The following is an 18183-nucleotide window of genomic DNA, read 5'->3' on the forward strand; positions in this document are numbered from 1 at the left end:
CCTCAGCGTTTTCAGCAGAGCTTGCATTGTTTCCTCTGTCAGAGGAATGGCTGTGCAGCCTCTCAAGCAGCCTGTATCTCCTTGTGAGGAGTGGGAAGAAGCTGAGAGAGAAGCCAGCGCCATCTTGCTTGGTGAGGAGAGATCCCTATCCCGGGGGTAGAAGTCTGTCAGTTTAGCTGGAGTGCCAGTTTTTTTAGGTCTCCCCTTAGGCATAGCTGGGGGCTGGGGTTACTCACACCTCCTGTAGCTGGTAATCCTGTTATCTGTGAGCTGATAAGAGCCAGTTTATCCTGCTGTCAGCACAGAGCTCTCCTTCAAGCAGCCATTGCCATCAGCGTGCAGGCCACGCCCTGAATGTGTCTCTCAAGGTAAGAAAGGTTGTATACCCCTGCTGTACAGTCTCCATTATGGTCATTCCCGCTCTATGTTGAAACTATTAGAACATTAACATATCTTATCATTATCTATTATTGAAATACCTGGTTCAGACGTCCTAATGTCTGCGGATGTTCCCTGCACTTTATCTTTTTTTTATGAAATATTTAATAAATAATCAGACATTTGTGATTTTTCCTTTTAGATTTGTTCAATGTTTTTGGTGCTCGACTGGAGATATTCTGTGATAAATCTCTGTGTGTGACTATAGGTGGATTGTGTGTTATACCTGGGGCAGGACGGGGCCAGGACTGGATGTAGTGATCATGTGAAGCCGGTAACAGCTCCGGAGATTCCTACATGGGATCTTTATGATGTTACATCTTCATTTTCTCCCCATTCAGGTCCCTACAATATCGGATCCTCTCAGATCTTCTATATAAGAGAATTTTCCTCATTGACCCATCAAGGATGGATAGGGACAGGGACAAGATGGCGGAGAGGATATTACACCTCACCCTAGAGATCCTCTTCCGGCTTACTGGAGAGGTGAGAGATTCTGATGACGTCAGATTACATCATTCTTATCTATGGGAATAACAGATGGACAGAACTGGAGAGGTGAGGACTCTGGAAATGTCTGTAGTGAGATTTATTAATGTGTCTCTCCATAACCAGGATTACACAGTAGTGAAGAAGACCTCTAGTGAGCGCTGTCAGGACCCTGTGTCTGAGGGATGGGGAAGACCCCTGAGCCCAATCATGGGGCCTCCACCTCACCCCCTGATACATGAGGACATCAATGACCAGAAGATCCTAGAACTCGCCTACAAGATGATTGAGCTGCTGACTGGAGAGGTGACACTGCTGGGAATGCTGGGACATTATACAGTAACGCTATGATGGCATCGAGGGGATGACAGTATCATTATATGTGTCAGGTTCCTATAAGGTGTCTGGATGTCACTGTCTATTTCTCCATGGAGGAGTGGGAGTATTTAGAAGGACACAAAGATCTGTACAAGGACGTCATGATGGAGGTTCCCCAGCCCCTCACATCACCAGGTAATAGACAGGACTAAATACACACGTCTTATTTGTATATAAAGAATTAACTCGGTTGCTGTATGTGTTTCCTCCAGTTCTATCCAGTAAGAGGACAACACCAGAGAAATGTCCCTATCCTCTTCTTCCTCAGGACTGTAAACAAGAAAATCTCAATGTTCCTCAGGATTATCAGGTAGATGGAGAGAAGGTGTCATGAAATCTCCCTATGATGTGTAGACGGCTGTGAAGGTCTTGTATTCAGTCTTATTTTATCCAACAGTATTTAGAGATGTGCGAATTGCGTCGCGATAAGTGAATTCATCTCAGATTTTCCCAAAACTTTAACTAATCCTGAGTTAAATTTTTTTATGTTTCACCTTGTATGTGTTTAGTAAAATGGCTGTAGTCCAATATGTATAGTGCCTGCAAAGGGGTGAAAAAAACCTATATCACTCACCTGTCTCGCCAACACAGAACGTGGTGTAGTGCTCTGCGCAGCTTACTTTGGCCTCTCTTTTTAATTCTGCGCTGCGCACAATGTCCTCTTTCTCACCATCTTCATTCTCCTCTTGGGTGGGCAAAATTTTAATTTATCAATTTGCCAAAATTTGGCCAGGAAATTTGATTACCAAGAAATTAAATAACTGCAAATTAATTGTTCCTTATTATGCTCCATGGCATGATAAATATAAGGTGAACTAAAAAACATAAAGCCTCACAAATCTCCTGTCTGAAGTTCTGAAGGCCCAAGGAGGTCCAAAGATGGGTTTCTGTTTAAAGGTGACCAACTATTCAGTGTATGGTTTATACTTGGTGGAGATGACAGGATAAAGCTGATCATAGACATTAGCTGGTTGTCTGGATTTTCTCACAATTTTCTGGTTATGGAGACTGCTGGTTACAATTAGGAGCCAACAGGTTGGATTATACAGGAGACCTGCAGCTCTGTGATATCTACTGCTGTCAGTTTTGATCGTCATGGTCACTTCTTTTCTGTTTTTAGAAATCATTTCACGGGACTTCTCCATCTGTCTCTAAGGCCTAAGCCACACGGCGAGAAAATCGGTGCGAGTGGAGTGCAATAAAACATCGCATTCCACTTGGACCAATATTAGCCTGTGTGTCAGTGCACATGAGCGATTATATTCTCAGCCCTAATCTGACCAAGAAAACAATCGCAGCATGCTGCGATTGTAATGTGAGAGTCTTTTTTTTTTTTCAAGTGTATGGGGCGAGAGAAAAATCGCACTGCACTCGCGGTACACCGATGTACCGTGCATGCAGAGCGAGAATCGCAATAGCCGGCTATGGAGGAGAGAGGGAGATAAATCCCTCCCCTCCTCAACACCAGCCCGCCCCCCGCAGCTTAGGTCCGCTCGCACAGTCGGACCTCAGTCGCAGGGACACTCGCATGACACTCGGCTCTGCTACACTGCCAGCGTGAGCCAAGTGTCATGCGAGCCTCGTACTAGTGCCCCATGTGGCCCCGGCCTAACTTTTACAATCTTTCTTTCAGGCTGAAGATCTGACCCATATTAATACTACAGAGACATATGTGAGGGGTGAGGAGCGGAGTAATAAGGAGATTCCTACAGATAACCGCACAAGTGAGTAGTAACAACTAAATTATAATTCTTCAGTTACTGAACAAATCATATAGGGTATATGTCCCTCATACCCCCCCATCCTAAAATTAGCCCGCCTTAATCTGGATATGGCCCCCTTATATTGAATATAGCCACCTTGTGCTGGGACACGTCCCCCAGTGATGCCACATGTCCCCCATTGATGACACACATCCCCTATTGCTGGCACATGACCCCTATTTATGGCACATGTTCCCCTGTGCTGCCCATGGCCCCCTATGGATTGCACACATCCACCTGTGCTGCCCATGGCTCCTATAGATGGCACACCTCCCCTGTGTTAGATATGGCCCCCATGTGTGCTGCCCATGGGCACTATAGATGGCACACCTCGCCTGTTAGATATGGCCCTCATGTGTGCTGCCCATGGCCACTATAGATGACACACCTCCCCTGGGTTAGATTGGCCCCCATGTGTGCTGCCCATGGCCCCTATAGATGGCACACCTCCCCTGGGTTAGATATGGCCTCCATGCGTGCTGCCCATGGCCCCTATAGATGGCACACCTCCCCTGTGTTAGATATAGCACCCAAGCTGCTGCCCATAGTAAAATAAAACACTCTTTCCTTACCTTCTTAGCGCTGTAATCCCTCGTGTCTCCCTCCGTGTGGTTGAGCTCCTCCACTTCCTGGTTCTCAGTGCCGATTATGTGATCGGCACAGCAGAGTGATATCATCTCTGCGTTACTGATCACAGCGGCAGCAGCAGAGACACCGGGAGATCAGCGCTGGAGGTAAGTAAAGCTTTTTTTAATTTACTATGGGCAGCAGTATGGGGGCCATATCTAACACAGGGGGGATCATGTGCGATCAAATGAGAGCGCAGGCAGATATAATATGCGCCGATGCCCCAGCCCGTCACCACGGTGCGGCTTCAGCACCACGGTGATGGACAGCGGCAGTGCATATTATATGAGCGGGAGCAGGAGATCAAATGCTCCCTCCTGCAGCTTTCACAAGCGCCCAGCACCACTCCAGAGCTGCCCCCACCTCCCCTGGACCCTGCAGTGTGTGTGTGTGTGTGTGTGTGTGTGTGTGTGTGTGTGTGTGTGTGTGTGTATATATGTATATGTATATATATATATATATATATATATATAATATATGTGTAATATAAATATATATGTATATATATACACACACGTATATTCGGATTATAAGACGCGCCCCCTACTTTCCCCCATAATTTGGGGGAACAAAAGTGTGTCTTATAAAGCGAAAAATACGGTAGTTATAGTTTTAATGACAAAATTTCAGTGGGCAAAATTGACATGATGCTTTGTTCCCTATACATTTTTTTTTTTTCTGACCGTATGGACATGTGATCAGTGAAATACTAGCTGTATCCGATGCATGTTAGCCACAAGTGTGATTACTGATTGGCTACAGCGGTCAAATGCTTGTTTGGTCAGAAGAGTAAGTATGGGCATCAGTTGTGTGCCGGATCAGCATTGTAAAAAGAGTGTGGTGATCATTAGGGTAAGTAATTCGAGTTCATAGCTCCATAGTTTGGTGCTTTGTAATATAGCTTCAGTGCTTATTTAAACTTCACACTTTAGCTGGCAGGCCCTGTGATCCCGAGACATAATAGCAGATCCTTCTGAACATCTTTGTTGCTGCCTGCATATGATTGGTCAGTGTCATAGAACCTCCGGTTTTATTTTGACCACATGCTCATTTACATATTAAGAAAATCATAGATTTCTCTGGAATTACACATCAAATTGCAAATGTCAAAGTGTAATTTTATTCAACTTTCTATGACACATATGCCTATATAAATAGCTTAGGAGGATTAATCCTACTGACAGATTCCCTCTAAAAGGTTTACCTGAAAAATCACCTTACTTTTTACGGCACAATGAACAATATAAAAATCCCAGTAAAATAAATGGTCTCATTCCTAACTACTACTCAACTTTCAAAAAACAAGTCTTCATACGTCTATGTTGATGGAAAAATAAAAAAGTTATCGCTCTTTGAAGGGGAGGAAAAAATAAAAGCCCAAAAATTGAATCACTCATCAGGAATGGGTTAAACAGTTAATAATTGATTTTAATTTATATATTTATATAGAAATATTCTAAATATATTATGATTAATATAATTTAAGGCACTTGTTGAAAAATCATGAATTCATATTTATTCTTTGGAACTTTTAGATTTTAAAGTCAACGATCAAGGTATCACATCAGATAGAGGTGAAGAACGTGACATTATCCAAGATATTCCTCCAGACCTTCTTAGAAAAATTAAATCATCTGATCCTTTTCAACATCCTTTTTCTATCGATTCATCAAACCTTGCTCAGCAAAATACAAATAGAGTGGGCAATGAACATCAAAAAGCTCACACAGTGGAGAAGCCATATCTATGTTCAGAATGTGAGAAATGTTTTACACATAAATCAAACCTTGTACAGCATCAGAGAATTCACACAGGGGAGAAACCATTTTCATGTTCTGAATGTTGGAAGTGTTTTAATAAGAAGTCAAATTTTCTTACACATTTGAGGATTCACACAGGGGAGAAGCCATTTTCATGTTCAGAATGCTGGAAATGCTTTACAGAGAAAGCAGATCTTGCTAGACATATGAGAATTCACACAGGGGAGAAGCCATTTTCATGTTCAAAATGTGGGAAATGTTTTAGCCAGAAATCAAGTCTTGTTAGACATCATAGAAGTCATACAGGGGAGAAGCCATATTCATGTCCACAATGTAAAAAATGTTTTACAGAGAAATCAAATCTTGTTTTACATCAGAGACAACACTTAGGGAAATAATGCATATACTGTACACTCCTCAACTTTGAAATAGCAACATCAAGAAGGAAAATTGTTAATGATAACCAATGATGAAACCATGGAAACAAAATTTTAAAAACAAACATCTCAAGTTATTCAGTATTGAGTATGAGCACCATGTACACAAATGCCATCACGGAGGTTATGAATTGTCTGATGAATGTTCTATGACACAAGGTGCAATTTTTGCACACAAAGCTTCAAGATCTGCTCTAGGCATCTCCATTTGCAATTGCTGGCCAATTATGTCCCAAATGTGTGTTTTTTTTTATTTTTTTATTAAATAACAGAAATAAACCAGGTACAAAATAAGGACATGTATAATGCATGTTTGCAAAGCTGTAAGAGAATTCAGTACAAAAAGAACACATAGTCCAGGTACATAGGGTGCAAATACACCTTAACAAGACACAGAAAACAAAAGGAAACACATAACAGAAGTATCACAGTGACCGTTTCTACCTTAGGCTCCAAACAAGAAGCATTCAACATTCTTACCAGACCATAATATACTTACTATAGTATAAGAGCGAACAAGCAAACCAGAAAATTATCACTTTTAAAAGGGTAACGTCAAAGCAGAGGAATTCTACATCTGCCAAAGCATATTATATTACTTACTGGTCTCCCATGCAGCTGTAACTGCTTCCGGTGCCGCTCATTCTACTTCCGGGCTGCTCATTTAGCTTCATACATATGCACTGCTGCCCTTCCCACCGGGAGTCCTGTTGTCTGTGATTAGTTGCAGTCAGACATGCCCCCAGTCTGTGTAACTGAGTGTTGGACTGCTTGCATTCACACATGCTGTCTGTGGCTCTATTGTGGTATAAAAATAAAAAAAAAATTGGCTTAGTGTCCCTTCATATTTTGATACCCATATCATATCTTGGTGGTGTATCAAAATAAAAGGGATCACGTGCTTTTTTTAAAAAAAAAAAAAAATTAAATAGTTTAAAAAAAATGGCGCGCAGTCCCTCCCAATTTTAATATTTAGCCATGATAAAGCCGACAGCTTGGGGCTGGTAAGTATATAGCGCTTGCTTTATCCATTTTTTTTTGTTTTATTACCAGTGTTACCAGACTTGGATAGTTACCCAGAGTTCACTGAGAAGTCCCCGTGCACATCCAGAAGTCTGGGATGCCCATCACTAATTGGGACACATGACTGTTTTTCTGATAAATTTCAAAGCCTTCCAGTAATAGTAATTACGAGAATACTTGGTTTGGTGTGAAAGTGACATATGGTTATCAACTCCATATAATTGGATGTTACCAAAAGGTCCTGGTAAAGAACACACACAGAAAATCCACATGAGCTGAAATAAAAGAAAACTGATATAAGACGTCAAAACCACATATATGACTTGTGTAAGGGATATACTTGCACACACGCGGCTCCACTCCGTACACATGTCATACACAAGTGGTTCTGCTCCACTCACACTGGAAGGCTATGTGTGCACACTGCATCTTTTACTACGTTTTTGGTGACGTTTTGTAGTTACAAAGATGCAACCAAATGCATGCATTTCCTTTCCCCAGTAAAGTCTATGAAATTTTTATTTTGCTGTCCACACAGTGCATCTCTTTTTGACTGTGTTTTTGAAGATGCAGCATGTCAATTATTTTTGCGTTTTGTCCCTGCATTTCGGAGGACTGGCAGATCAATCCCCTGCTGACTCTGGGTCGGCGAGGGATTGATCCCTTGTATTTGCCCAGATGCCAGTCCCCATGTAAAGTCTATGGGGATCAGAATACGGTGCAAAGGGGTAGGAGAAAGCGCTTCATACTTACTGAATCACCGTGGCGGCTATCACACTGCTCCTGCAGCCACTCATTCACTTCCTGGGCCGCTCATTACCTTCATTGAATATGCACTGCTTCCCCTGCTCACCGGCATCTGTGGTTGGTTGCAGTCAGACAGTGCCCCCACACTGAGTGACATTGTGTCTGATGCTTCCAATCACAGACGCCAGTGGGCGGATCTATACTGCACAGTAAAATAAATAAATTAATTAAAAATTGGCGTAGGATCCCCCCATATTATGATACCCAGCTCAAATAAAACCACGGCTACAGGCTTTTTTTTTTTTTTTTTACACATGCGACTTTTTTTTAATTATTTAAATAACTAATTTTTAAAAAATAGTGTGCAGTCCCCCCAATTTTGATACCCAGCCAAGATAAAGCCCGACAGCTGGGGGTTGGTATTCTCAGGCTGGGGAGACCCATGGTTATTGGGCACCCCCCATCCTAAAAATATCAGTCTGTAGCCGCCCGGAATTGCCGCATTCATTAGGTGTGACAGTCCTGGCACTTTACCCAGCTCCTCCCAATTGCTATGGTGCGGTGGCAATCGGGGTAATAAGGAGTAAATGGCAGGCCACAGCTGTCACTAAGCCCTAGATTACTAATGGAAGGCATCTATGAGACCCCCACATCACTAATCTGTAGGTGAAAAGAAATAAACACCAAAATAATCCTTTATTTGAAATAATAGAAAATAAAGCACTCTCTTTCAACACTTTATTAACCCCAAAACCACCCCTGCAGGTCCGATGCAATCCACATGAGGTCTCATGATGCTTCCAGCACTGCTACTGTTGGAGTCGTCCAGCTGATCGCGCGGCTCACTTCAGTCGCTGCTTGAACCTCACAGCGGGTGGTCATGTTCTATGGCGCTCGCTGTGAGCTTTAGATGTAGCAGTGTTGGAAACGTTGTGGGACCTCGTGTGGGTTACGGCGAGCCTGCAGGGGTGTTTTGGGGGTTAGTAAAGTGGTGAAAGAAAGTGCTTTATTTATTTAAAATAAAGGATTATTTAGTGTTTTTATTTACTTTCACTTACAGATTAGTGATGGTCTGATAGATGCCTCCCATTACTAATCTAGAGCTTAGAAGCAGCTGTGTAGGCTGTTATTAACTCCTTATTACCCTGATTGCCACAAAACCAGGACAATGGGTCCAGCGCCAGAATTGGCGCATCTAATGGATGTGCCACTTCTGCAGCAGCTGTGGGCTGCTATTGTTAGGCTGGAGAGGGAGAAATAACGATGGCTCTTCCCACCCTAATAATATCAGCCCCCAGCTGTCTGCTGCACCTTGGCTGGTTTTAGTAAAATGAGGGGACAAATATTTAAAAATAAATAAAAAAAAGCTTGTGGGATCTTTTATGTTTCATAACCAGCCAAGGTACAGCACACAGCTGAGGGTTGCAGCCCGCAGCTGCTACTATTCCTGTGCTGGATATGAAAAATGGGGGGACCCCACGTCATTTTTTTTTTTTTACCAAAAAAATAATTGAAAAAGCTTGGCCAGCTGCTAGCTATCCCTCTATAGAGTTATTCTGTTATTTCTTTCTATCTATTCTATATGGGCAGCATGGTGGCTCAGTGGTTAGCACTGCAGCCTTGCAGCGCATGAGTCCTGGGTTCGAATTCCACCAAGGACAACATCTGCAAGGAGTTTGTATGTTCTCCCCGTGTTTGCGTGGGTTTCCTCCGGGTACTCCGGTTTCCTCCCACACTCCAAAGACATACAGATAGGGAATTTAGATTGTGAGCCCCAATGGGGACAGTGTGCCTGATGTATGTAAAGCGCTTCGGAATATGTAAGCGCTATATAAAAATAAAGATTTATTTATTTTTTTTTTAATGTTCTTTCCATCTATTAATTATCCTATCCTAGTTTGTTTCACCTATAAAAAAAACATGCGGCAAAACGTCATTCATTTTTTGGGCCACAAACTATGTTTCTGTGACCACAGGATAAAAAGATGCAATGTGCGCACACAGCCTAAGGCGGGCTTTGCACGTTGCGACATCGGTAACAATGTGTTACAGATGCTGCAGCGATAGTCCCGCCCCCGTCGCACGTGCGATATCTAGTGAAAGCTGCCGTAGCGATTATTATCGCTACGGCAGCTTCACACGCACATACCTGCCGTGCGACATCCCTCTGGCCGGCGACCCGCCTCCTTCCTTAGGGGGGCGGGTCGTGCGGCATCACAGCGACGTCACACCGCAGGCGGCAGATTGAAGCGGAGGGGCGGAGATGAGCAGGATGTAAACATCCCGCCCACCTCCGTCCTCATTGCAGCCGGGAGGCAGGTAAGGTGATGTTCCTCGCACCTGCGGCTTCACACACAGCGATGTGTGCTGCCGCAGGAGCGAGGAACAACATCGTACCTGTCGCACCATCGGCATTATGGAAATGTCGGAGGCTGCAGCAATGATACGATAACGACGCTTTTGCGCTCGTTCATCGTATCAAAAAGGTTTTACACGTTGCGATATCGACTGCGACGCCGGATGTGCGTCACTTTCGATTTGACCCCATCGACCTCGTACGTGCAATGTCGCAACGTGCAAAGCCGCCCTTAATCCCTCCTGACCCCACACATAACCTTCACCTCATGCAACACCATGACATCCAGCACAGCAGAGTCCTGCACAGGTCCTGTAAGCATAGAGCAGCCATATATCTAGAGTGCGGCTCTGCAGGTGGAGAGGTGTGGAGATTCCCCATTACTGGGCGCATTAACCCCTTCATTTCTAAGCTTATTTAGGTTTTTTTTACATTTGTTGCATCCCAATATCCATAACTTTATAACTTTCTTCAGTTTTGCTCTGGATGATAAACACAGGACACAAATTGCCCTCATAGTACAATACTTCTCTTGTAACCCTCAGTACTTTACCCCTACAGAGTGCCCCCCCATGCACAGTGCAGTGCGCCTCCCTTCTTTATAGTCACTGCGCTGAAATTGGATAGGGCGGAGGTCGCAGATACAGATGATATGAGGACGTGACATCAACCTCCCCGAAATGTTCCAACATCTGAGGATGGTGGATGTATGAGGGGTTGTTCTCTGCACAATCTGATGGTGGCAGCATTGTGGATAAGTTTACTTCCAGACGATAAAACTTTTTTCCTTCTTGTTGATGTCATGTTTTTATTGGAGCCATTTTGTGTTATCTTTGTCATAGCAACCCATAGAAACGTGTCGTATATAAGTTAAACAGCCAAGATTGGAGTTATCACTGCTCATGGCTGTCACATTGAGATTCCACATTCATTTATTAGTAGGTCATGGTCATCACCTTTCATATAAATCACAATGATCACATAGTCTTAAGCTGGTGTCACACACAGCGACAACGACGTCGCTGCTACGTCACCATTTTCTGTGACGTTGCAGCGACGTCCCGTCGCTGTCGCTGTGTGTGACATCCAGCAACGACCTGGCCCCTGCTGTGAGGTCGCCGGTCGTTGCTGAATGTCCAGCTTCATTTTTTGGTCGTCACTCTCCCGCTGCGACACACACATCGCTGTGTGTGACAGCGAGAGAGCGACGAAATGAAGCGAGCAGAGGGAGCAGGAGCCGGCGTCTGGCAGCTGCGGTAAGCTGTAACCAGCGTAAACATCGGGTAACCAAGGGAAGACCTTTCCCTGGTTACCCGATATTTACCTTCGTTACCAGCCTCCGCTCTTGCTGCCAGTGCCGGCTCCTGCACTGTGACATGTGGCTGCAGTATGCATCGGGTAATTAACCCGATGTATACTGTAGCAAGGAGAGCAAGGAGCCAGCGCTAAGCAGTGCGCGCGGCTCCCTGCTCTCTGCACTGTGACATGTAGCTGCAGCACACATCGGGTTAATTAACCCGATGTGTACTGTACCTAGGAGAGCAAGGAGCCAGCGCTAAGCGCGGCTCCCTGCTCTCTGCACATGTAGCACAGCGACGTTATGATCGCTGCTTCTGCTGTGTTTGACAGCTAAGCAGCGATCATAACAGCGACTTACAAGGTCGCTGTTACGTCACCGAAAATGGTGACGTAACAGCGACGTCGTTGTCGCTTAGTGTGAACCCAGCTTTAGAAGCTGTGACTGTGCGATCACTGAGATTAAAGGGAAGCTGTCAGATGATTTTGTAGTACAATACTAATGTTATCTTTAAATAGGGCTTAAAGAGACCTTTCAGGATCAGTAAGTATTATTGCTCTACTTTATCCTGTTATCTTGTTGTAAGCTCAGTAGAATTCAGTGTCTTGTGCATGCTAGTCAAGTGTATGTAGATACAATTTGCATAGTAATTTCTCCCCCATCCACCTCTCAGTATATTCACTATCACTGCTGAGAGGTGGGAGGGAGTATGGGTGGGGGCAGCAATGTAAATTAAGTTCAGATTTTCTATCACTGATGCAAGCACTGAGAGGTGGGAGGGGAGAGCAGGGCATATGCAGTTTGTATTTACATATACTTGACTAGTTATTATGTCCGCTGAATTATAAGGCGCTTACAACAAGATAAAAGGACAAAGTAGAGCAATAAGATGTACTGATCTTTAACGGTCTCCTTAGCCTTATTTAAAGATAACATTAGCATTATACTAGAAAATCACCTGATGGATTCCCTTTAATAGCATGTAATGCTGTGCAGCCTACCTCCGCAAAGTACATCAAGGTATAAGATGTGGTAAGCTCTTCAGTGGAAATATCTGACCACTGACCTAAGCTAACTAACCAGTTGTCTTTGCTGTCTCTCTGCATTATGAGACTAGTGACAGATTCAGGACCTGAGAGTCATTTCCATTCTTGACTCTCAATATTAAATAGGGTTAATGTCAGTAACGTCAATAATCCAGCAAGCAGGCTAATTACCAGCTCAGGTGTGTTCGGTTTAGGACCACTACCAGTCCCTTTATATACCCTCTGCTATCAGGTGGTTATTCTCTTTGCCATTTGGATGCTGGTACTGGAGGTGGAAGGAGCTGCTAAAACCCTCTGTTGATGTTGCTGTGGTGGCTGTAGTATTGGTGCTGACTGCAGCAGTCTGTTGTTGTGTTCCCCCCTGTTCTTCCTTTCCTGGTGTGTTATTTCAGTGCACCGGTGGGGCCAGCATCCCTCACCTGCCCACTCCCTAGCCGGGGACTATTGTAGGGCTTTTCAGGGCTTCGGGTTCCAGCTCGGTGACAGGTGATGAGAACTGGCTAGGAGTGAAGGGTACAGTGGCAGGAAAGTGGTGGAGGTGTCCATCTTCCCTATCAGTAGTCCTAGAGCCCTCAGTTGTTAAAGTGTCCCCGGTGTACCCCTTGTTTGTCATGGTGTAACTCCTGTTGTGTGTTTTGGCTCATGCCAGACTGTTCCCAGTCCATGTTGTGAAACCAGTACTTTTTTACATGGTCGCCCAAACAGCACTTATCCTTTTGGAATCATATCTACTCTTCATAGGTGAGACTAACATCACCATACACCGTTTGGTAGACTGTATGGCACCAAGAATCATGCAGCAATAAGACCTTTTCCTCTTAAGCCAGTTTCACACATACATGTTTTACATTCCATACTCAGAATGTGATGCAGAGACTGGCACCTGGCCGTCCCGAGCATCGTGGTCCAAATGAGTGATGTCATTTGTGAATGATACAAGACAAAGCGTCGACTCCCTTCAGTTAACAATGGTAGCTGGCACCCCAGTGAGATCCACTTGCAGTCTTGAATGGGTCTCAGTGAGGGTAAAATCAACCTGTTTGGATGGTGGGAAAGAAAGACTGCCACCGGAAATGCTCTGTTATTGGCTGGCTGTATGTAGGCAGAGTTTGAATTTACCATACATTAAATGGGGATCCATTTGGGGTCCAAAAGAGCCAGCTCTTTTTTAGTGAGCAGAGCCAAATGATCCTGCCACCAAAAAGAGCCGGACTGCCCATCACTGGTCCAAGTACGAACTGAACCATGGATATTTCAAACTGGCCTAACACTAGGCATTGATTGGGGTTCTCCAGGAGTGAAAAAAGAATTCAAAGCTTTCCCCTGAGGTAATTACAATGGAGATCATTGACTTAGGGTGACTTTACACGCTACGATATCGCTAAACCGATCTCGTTTGGGTCACGGAATTTGTGACGCACATTCGGCCGCTTTAGCGATGTCGTTGTGTGTGACACCTATGAGCGATTTTGAAGCGTCGCAAAAACATTTAAAATCGCTCATCGGGGACATGCCCCCCTATTCCCAATTATCGTTGCTGCTGCTTCTACGATGTAGTTCGTCGTTCCTGCGGCAGCATACATCGCTATGTGTGACACCGCAGGAGCGACGAACCCCACCTTACCTGCGGCCGCTGGCAATGAGGAAAGCAGAAGGTGGGCGGGATGTTACGTCCCGCTCATCTCTACCCCTCCGCTTCTATTGGGCGGCCGCTTAGTGATGTCACTGTGACGCTGAACGAACCGCCCCCCTTAGAAAGGAGGCGGTTCGCCGGTCACAGCGACGTCGCTAGGAAGGTATGTGTGATGGGGACTAACGATGTTGTGCGCCACGGGCAGCAATTTGCCTGTGTCGCACAAACAATGGGGGCGGGTACCCACGCTAGCGATATCGGTAACGATATCGCAGCGTGTAAAGCGAGCCTTAGAGTGTAAGAGCATATGGTTTGGAACCAGATTGGAGTTTTCCCAGTAATTCGGTACATTTCAATCTCTTATAACAAGGGCAGATAAGCTGGGTCCTACACGATTAAGGTTTACATAAGAAATTAAAAAGTTGCTCTAGACTTATTCTTTCATGGTCAAAAGCTTTTAGCCCACAACTTTGTGTAAAAAAAACCTTTATGACTCAAATTAAACCTGAACCAAACTCATTTCACAAGTAAAGGGAGTCTGTCAGTAAAGATGAGCGAACCTTTCAAAGTTCTGTTTGCTGAGCAAATGTTACATTCGCCAAATCGTTTGTCGAAACTATTCAAACCTCATTAGATTCACTGTGAGGCCAAACCTTAGGCAGCAAAAACACCTTTCATGACAGGTATAGGGCTGGTGCTCCCATACCCCTGCCAGTACAGACAAGACACAACTTGGAGATCCATCTTGGAGTCTCGATATTTAAAAACATTTCAGGCAGACAGCAGGACAGTGGCATCAATTGTCCGCCCTATTTGCCCACAGTGTCTTTGTGTCGCGGGCGGAGGAGGGGACGCCGCGCTCTCCCACTGCTCGGGTCCGGCTGCCGCTGCTGCTGCTCGGTGATGGCTCGAGCGGTGGGCCGGATCCCGGGGACTCGAGCGGCGCTCCTCGCCCGTGAGTGAAAAGGGGTGGTTTGGGTTTTGGGGATATTGTCCGTGACGCCACCCACGGTTGTGGTGATTGTGTGGACACCACCGCTGCTCTGGACGGGGATCCCGGGAGCGGTGACAGGGAGCAACTTTGGTTGTTAATCCTCCCCTCCGTGGGTAGGGGGTTGGTTGTCCCGGGGCCCGGTGATGGGGTAAGGATTGATCACAGGCGGGTTGCGGGGCCTGATGAGGTGCAGGGTCGCAGGGGCAGCGCTGTGCCACACGGCACGGAGGTACTCACTCAGCCCAATGATGATGACACAGTTCACGGTAAAACAAGCGGCTGGATGGACGGGTCCCTCGGACGGCTGCGGTGTTGTTGTTCCCTGCAGGTTAGCGGTGACTGTCTTTTCCCTGCACCTACTCTGTCTGTACGGTTTCGATGGGTTCCCACCGGTAACCCGCTCCCCGACTTGGATATGGGTCGGAGGAGCCCCTTTTTCCCGCAGGCGCTGGCCCTGAGAAACGGTTGCGGTGGCGGTGTCTCTCTCACTGGGTTGGACTGTTGCCTTCTGTCGGGACTTGACTGTTTGGGAACCCGGAGGTCCCCTTCACTAACGGATTCGGCAACTTCACGGCGACTCCTAGCCTTGCTGGGGTCCGAAAGGCCCCTGCCACTGGTGCTGGCTTCTCTTTGTGTACCGGTCCGGTACCGCCGGGCCACCACCCATCCACGGTCCTTACGGTAGACTCCAATCGGCCACTCCTGCAGACGGTCACCACCGTCTGCCAACCTTGCTGTCTCGCCCGGGCCACACACCCGGATGCTCTTCAGACTGTTTGTTTGCTCTAGTACCACTTCACTTCGTCACTCCTCCAACTCCTGAACTTATCTGACTCTTTTCCCTCCTCCAGGACTGTGAACTCCTCGGTGGGTGGAGACCAACCGCGTGGCTCCACCCCCTGGTGTGGACATCAGCCCCTGGAGGAAGGCAACAAGGGTTTTGTGTCTGACCTTGATGTGCCTGCAGGGAGTGTGGGGTGTGTTGGTGTTGTTCTCTGTGGCCCCTGGCTTGTCCAGGGCGACACATTCCCCCTTAGTTTAAAGCAGACCGTCCTCGGGCTGCCCGTTCAACACCGGTTTTATTTTCACCAACTGGAAAAATATGAAAAGGTAAAAACGGTAACACACTTACAATTAAAATAACATCTTCCCACATCGGGAGGTACTCTTACTTAAACGTTACGGTAACGGTTACGGCTTCCGCTCTCTCCCACCCAAGCAAGCTGGCCCTGATGCTGCCCCTAAGCAAATAGGCAGCACCCCTTGACCCCAGTCCTGCACAAGTTGCCCGAGCGGGTTCTGTCCTTTTCAGGGGACCCACGTCCATGGGGAACCCCTGAAACCCCCAGAGGATTGCCACTGGTTTCGGTGGTGGCTGGGCCCCAGCCTACTCCACTGCGGGCCCTTCCTCCAATCTGCCTCTCCGGAGGCGGTAACGGTGGGAGCTGTAACAAAATAATTATTTACAGGCCACAAGTTTGTGGTTGCCTTGCAAGTTCTCAGGCATGTTCATAGTAGTTTCTATGTAAAATGGTGAAGGGGGGTCCCAACGGGGACCAGCTGCCGGCTACGACCGGTTCCAAATCAAGGCTTGTCAATCAGGTAAATCTTCGGTTTAATCATTTACTTATCATTCTTTTAAATGGTACTTGCAACACACACACAATTTTTCCCCTTTAAAGAACAGTTTCCCTGTACCTAAGTGGGGGTCTACCTAGGTTGGGCCGAGTGGACCTCCGGGGCCCGGTGTCAGTGGGGACAGGCAGTGGGGCAGAGGGAACAATCAGTTCCTCTTCCCTGCTATCGTGTGGGGCAGGCGGAGGCATAGGGGAGTTGGGCACAGGTTCACCCCTGGGCACTGGCACTGGCTCACGGTTGACCGCCTCCATCACTTCTTCATCCACGGGTTGTGGGAACAGTATCACTGGAAGAATCACCGCGCCGTTCTGTGTGGGCCAGTCCGCTGGGAAGTCACCCATCACTGTGTGGATTACCTCTTTTGCCTTCTCCGCTGGTGGAGGAACCGGAACTTCAGCCGCTGCTCTCAATGCTGGTGGGCACTTCTTTAGATGGTCCCGGGAAACCGTGGCCAAGGTGCCCCCTTGGTCACGACTGATCTGGTAGGCCTTCCCATCTTCCCATCCTGTGGGCTGTATGACATATGGGGTTTGCACCCATTGATCATCCAGCTTGTGGGTCCTCCTCTTTCGCTTCAGCACCACATCTCCAGGCTGGAAAGGGCCAGCAGACGCCTTCTGGTTGAAGCGCTGCTCCTGTTGTTCCCGACTCCGACTCAAGTTTTTCTCAACATATTCCTGAATCTGTCGGTACTGTACCCTCCGCCGAGTTTCCCATTTAGCTGTCGAAGGGAGTGCTTCTGGGGCTTCCAATCCCATGTCCAGATCCACCGGTAGCCAGGCGGGGCGAGCCCTCATCAGGTATGCTGGGGTGCACTTCGTTGAGCTGGAAGGGATATTGTTGTACATATCGACCAAGTCAGGTAGCTTCTCCGGCCACAGGTTCCGCTCTCCTAGCGGCAATGTCTTGAGGAGGCCCAGGACCAAGTGGTTCATCTTCTCACACATGCCGTTGGTTTGGGCATGGTAAGGCGTGGTCCGGATTTTCTTGCAGCCGTACAACTGACAAAACTCATGGAACACCTCCGCTTCAAAGGCCGGGCCTTGGTCAGTAAGCACCTTCTCAGGGTATCCATGTGGTCGACAGAAATGAGCCTGGAACGCTCTAGCGGCGGTACAGCCAGTTAGGTCTTTAACTGTGACAACCACCATGAACCTCGAGTAGTGGTCTACTATGGTTAGAGCGTAGGTGTACCCACTTCGGCTGGGGGTGAGCTTTACATGGTCCAGGGCGACCAGCTCCAGCGGTTGATGTGTAACAATCGGGTGTAGGGGCGCCTTCTGGCTGGCCTCGTCCTTCCTTCTCAGTGTGCAAGGGCCGCACTCTCGGCACCAGGCCTCTACAGACTCCCGCATCCCGCTCCAATAGAACCGCTCTCTCAACAGCATTTCCAGCTTCTTTCACCCGAAGTGTCCGGCACCATCATGGTACGCCTGTAGAACGGTGGGCACATTAGCTTGGGGAATCACCAACTGGCGGATTTTCTCATGAGTCTTTGGGTTAATCAGCTCACGGTACAACTTCCCTTTTTGTAGATACAGCCGGGTCCATTCTCGC

The 18183-nt window shown here is 46.7% G+C and overlaps 1 pseudogene; it reads left to right on the forward strand.

Annotated features, from left to right (window-relative positions):
- Positions 1–18183, forward strand: part of LOC142312878 (uncharacterized) — a 259596-nt pseudogene that overhangs the window by 53210 nt on the left and 188203 nt on the right.

This window comes from Anomaloglossus baeobatrachus, chromosome 5, assembly GCF_048569485.1.
Source record: "Anomaloglossus baeobatrachus isolate aAnoBae1 chromosome 5, aAnoBae1.hap1, whole genome shotgun sequence".
NCBI classification, from domain to species: domain Eukaryota; kingdom Metazoa; phylum Chordata; class Amphibia; order Anura; family Aromobatidae; genus Anomaloglossus; species Anomaloglossus baeobatrachus.